The sequence below is a fragment of the Salvelinus sp. IW2-2015 genome, unplaced genomic scaffold, assembly GCF_002910315.2.
Source record: "Salvelinus sp. IW2-2015 unplaced genomic scaffold, ASM291031v2 Un_scaffold1436, whole genome shotgun sequence".
NCBI classification, from domain to species: domain Eukaryota; kingdom Metazoa; phylum Chordata; class Actinopteri; order Salmoniformes; family Salmonidae; genus Salvelinus; species Salvelinus sp. IW2-2015.
In genome coordinates this window covers 167,026-171,872 of record NW_019942906.1, presented here as the reverse complement: position 1 = coordinate 171,872, position 4,847 = coordinate 167,026, and the positions used below count along the sequence as shown (strand labels likewise).

The 4,847-nt window shown below is 51.8% G+C and overlaps 1 protein-coding gene across 1 annotated transcript in view; it reads left to right on the top strand.

The window, feature by feature from the left end:
* The window catches only part of mapkap1 (MAPK associated protein 1), a 152,153-nt gene that overhangs the window by 51,989 nt on the left and 95,317 nt on the right, over nt 1-4,847 (top strand).

Here is a 4,847-nt window from a genome sequence, read left to right as displayed (position 1 = left end):
GTTAAGCGCTACGTCTGGTGGCTAGGCTAGGCTAGCTGGGTCCTTTAAACGCTTCGTCAGGTGGCTTGGCTGGCTAGGGCTAGCTGGGCCCTTTAAGCGCTACGTCTGGTGGCTAGGCTGCTGGGGCCCTTTAAGCGCTTTGTCTGGTAGGCTAGGGTAGGCTAGCTGGGCCTTTATCGCTTCGTCTGGTGGCTAGGCTAGTTGGGCCCTTTAAGCGGCTACGCTTGGTCGGTAGGCTTAGGCTCAGCTGGGTCCTTAAACGCTTCGGTAGGTTGGCTTGGCTGGCTAGGCTAGCTGGCCCTTTAGCGCTTCGTTGGTGGCTAGGCTAGGCTTAGCTGGGCCCTTTAATCGCCTTCGATGGTGGCTTTGGGCCCTTTAGTCGCTTTATCTTGGTGGCTAGGTAAACCAAGCTTCAAGCTTGGCTCTGGATCATTGCCCTGGTGAGTGTAAAAGCAGTGTGAGGGATGCCTGAGCCCTATCTATAAGTGTGAGGGAATGAACGGTGTCACTTCAGGGAGGGGGGGGGGGGTGGCGTGAATAGGAATGGGTCTTCTTTCTCAGTACTATGGTTGCTGTTGAGGGTTCAGTATGCGCCACTCTGGGCCTGGCCCCATCCCTGCAGAGGGTGACGGTACGTCAAGGACCATATGTATTCAATCGAAGTTTTTTAAAATGTTATTTTTTAATTACACAATAAAATGATGACATGGACAAGGGGGGAGAAGAGAAAGAGGGACAAGGTGTAGAAGGGAGACTCCAGACTGACCTGAAAAGCTGGTCTGTGGTCAGCAGGAAGGACCTCTGACACACAACCAAGGCCAGCCGCCAGTTGCTGGAGTTGGAAGGTTTCAACCTTAGGAAGAAGGAGGCCCAGGCAGATCGAATGCAGGGTGACTGTTCTGTTCAGACCTGACTGAAACCCAGAAACAGGAGGACTGTTCTCTTCAACCTGACTGAAACCAGGGCGGATGGATTTCTATCCAGACCTGACTGAATCCAGGCGGATGGACTGTTCTATCCAGACCTGACTGAATCCAGGCGGATGGACTGTCTATCCAGACCTGACTGAACCAGAACAGGAGGACTGTTCTCTCCAGACCTGACTGAAACCAGGACGGATGCGACTGCTGTTCTTGATCCAGACCATGGACTGCAAACCAGAGGACGGAGAGACTGTATTCTTTCCAGGACCTGACTGGAAACACAGGACGGAGGACATCTCCTCCAGACCTGACTGAAACAAAGAACAGGGACTGTTCTTTCCACGACCTGATGTGCACCAGAGAAGGACAGTTCTCCAGCCGACTGACCAGTACGTAGGACTGTTTACAGCCTGCATAGAAAACCCAGGACGAGGGCCTCACCTGACTGGAAACCAGGACGGAGAGCGGTTCTTTCCAGACCTGATCTGGAAACCAGGACGACGACGTCTTTCCAGACCTGATGGAAACCAGGACGGGGACTGTGGTCTTTCCAGAACCTGACCTTGAAACCAGACGAGGACAATTCTTTCGGACCTGGACTGGTCCGTAATTTTGTGACGGATGACGTTCTGCTGACTGGCGGAGTGGACCTTTCTTGGTTCTAGACCTGACTGGGAAACACTGCGGCCAGCATGGGACTGTTCTCTCAAGACCTTGACAGAACCGGACGTAGGAGCAATTCTCTCCAGGTTCAATTCCCTCTAGGTCGGATTCAAGGTCAGGCTCTGTCGCAAGTCTGGCCGGCAGACCCCAGAAACCCATCTGGGACGCCAACACAATTGGTCTCCCTATGCCGTTGTCCGGGTGTTCGCGGGGAGAGTTTTCCGCGGGATGTCCTATCTCCCAAGTCCTCGGCCCGCATTCTAGCGAGCTCCATTGATTTGGACTGGGCGATGCTATCCGCATGCGTCCGCGCCCCATTTCACACGCCCAGTGGCGAACGACTAATCCAACTGCCGTCGTGGACCATGAGGATGCAGCCTTCGCGTCGCCGTTGTGCTCCGGCTGTTTTCTCCGACACCTATTTGGTCTGGGCTGAAGCTCCCGGTTAGCAGGCATCTTGGTGCCCAAAAGAATATGAATCAGTAGCGAGGACTTGGCCCCAGGATTAGATCGTTGTGCGGATGTCAGTCTATCGTTTTCGTAGAGGGACGCCGAGAGCGTCGTCAATCGACCTCTCGCTTCTTCCCGAGTCCCATACGGAGTTGCAGCCCGAATTGGGACCGATAGACCCTGAACCTTGATGCCAATTTGGATCACAAATCGGGGACCTAGCAGCCCATCATCGTCGCCATCAGGTCGCGCTCCTAATTAGCGGCGGGTGAGAGTTTTTTAAAGAAAATACATTAAACGTTCTTATTTCAATGAACCTGCACGCCTACGCTGGCCAACCGGGTGATGGCCGAACAACGCTTGGGATAGCCAATTGTGCGGCGCCCCTTATCGAGACTCCAATAAACATACGGTTGTGATACAGACCAGATCGAACAGGCGGTCTAGCCATGTACTGCGCGTGTCTGCACCAGGAGACCGATGCCCGTGCCGGGGCGCGGGCACTCCTTTCATGTCGACCGGGACTCGTGGTAGGCCCTTTAAGGTCGGGTCTATCGTCTTCCCATGAGGCCGCTTATTGGTGGTCTGAACTTTGCCCCGCTATGACATGTTTCAATGGCTTTGACACTTAGTGACTGAGAGATCCTTAACCTTATTGAAATCCGTTCCTTCGCACCCTCCGTATAGTCCTCCATCATGCATCAGGGGGAGGGGTGTCACTGAACTGCAACCGGTAGCACGACAGTATCCCAAGTTCGGCACTTCAGCCTTTATTCGTTAGCAGGTTAAACCTTCCTGACCCTTCTCTTCCCATCTGCTACCTGTGATTGGCCTCACGTTTGAGGCATCCCTTCATGGTTATCTGGGCTTATGGAAACGGCTCTGCTTGAATTGCATGAATAGCGGAAAAAAACAAATCTGCGGAGCCCTATATCCAATGAGAACAAGGGCCATTTCTTTTTTGAACTAAACTGTTTCTTGGTGAGACCGCTTCCCCTCGCCTGCTATTCAATGGCATCATAATAGCGCTCCTATTCTGAGTGTTGCATAGTTGCCTTAAATGAAGCTCGTGTGGACGCTAGCAGGTGGGGTTAGTAAATATAAAGTAGTGCTATTGGCCCTTAACAATTCCCCACGTAAATGCGACTCTTGACGCTTATGATAACGATCAGGGTTTGTTTACCCGTGTCAAACTGAGAGCAGAAGCATACATGATACTTTGATTGCACTTCTGCTCGAAGACGGAGAGGACTGTTCTTTCCAGACCTGACTGAAACCAGGACGGAGGACTGTTCTTTCCAGACCTGACTGAAACCAGGACGGAGGACAATTCTTTCCGGACCTGACTGAATCCAGGACGGATGGACTGTTCTGTCTGAAACCTGGGCGGATGGACTATTCTGTCTAGACCTGACTGAAACCTGGGCAGATGGACTGTTCTCTCCAGACCTGACAGAAACCAGGACGTAGGACAATTCTCTCCAGGTTCAATTCCCTCTTGGTTCAAGTCCAGGCTCTGTCGCAGCTGGCCGCAGACCCAGAAACCCATGGGGCAGCACACAATTGGCCCAGCGTTGTCCGGTTCAGGGGAGGGTTTGGCCGGCCGGGATGTCCTTCTCCCATCGCGCTCTAGCGACTCCTGTGGCGGGCCGGGCGCATTCACGCCGTGGCGTGYCGGGTGCATGGTCGCCAGGTGTCCGGTGTTTCCTCCGACACATTGGTCTGGCTGGCTCCCGGTTTAAGCAGGCATTGTGTCAAGAAGCAGTGCGGCTTGGCGGGATCGTGTTTCGGAGGACGCACGGCTCTCGACCTTCGCCTCTCCCGAGTCCATACGGGAGTTGCAGCGATGGGACAAGACTGTAACTACCAATTGGATACCACAAAATTGGGGAGAATTTTTTAAATAAAATACATAACACATTCTTATTTACAATGACGGCCTACCCTGGCCAAACCCGAACAACGCTGGGCCAATTGTGCTCCGCCCTATGAGACTCCCAATAACAACCGGTTGTGATACAGACCAGGATCGAACCAGCGTCTGCAGTGACGCCTCTAGCACTGAGACCGCTGCGCCACTCGGGAGCCTTAATGTTCTCTAGTTTTCCATGTTCCATTTTGCTGGTCTAACTTTGTGCACTTGTTTCATGCTGACTTTATACTACTTTAAATCCTTCCTTCGCATCGTTTTCCACATCATCATTTACTTTTAGGAAGGTGACGCATTCCAATTCACTCAGAACAGTAGCAGGTTAACCTTCCTGAATTTACTACTGTGATTGTTATGACGTCATACCCTCGTGTTATTGGGTTATGACACGGCATCTGCATGATTGATGGATAGCGGAAAAAACAAATCTGCGGAGCCCTTATCCAATAGAACAAGGGCTTTCTTTTGACTAAACTGTTTTGTGAGACCGCTTCCCACTCGCCTGCTTTAATGGCATCATAAATAGCGCTCCTATCTTTTGAAAGTGCCTAAAATGAAGTGTTCCAAGCGGTGGTAGTAAATAAGTGTGCTATTGGCCCTAACAATCCGATAAATGCGACGTGACGCTTTTAGGATAACGAATCAGGTGTTTGTGTCCCCGAGTCAACTGGAGAGAGAGCCTACTGATATTTGTTTCACTTCTGCTGAGACGGGCGCTGTGTTGTCACTGTGTCTGCAGATGTATTATTTCTGCACTTATATAACTAATATCTCTCTTTCTCTCCCCCTCCGTCTCTCTCTCTCTGTCTCTCTGTCCCTCTCTCTGTCTCTCTGTCCCTCTCTCTCTCTCTCTCTCTCTCTCTCTGTCCCCCTCCGTCTCT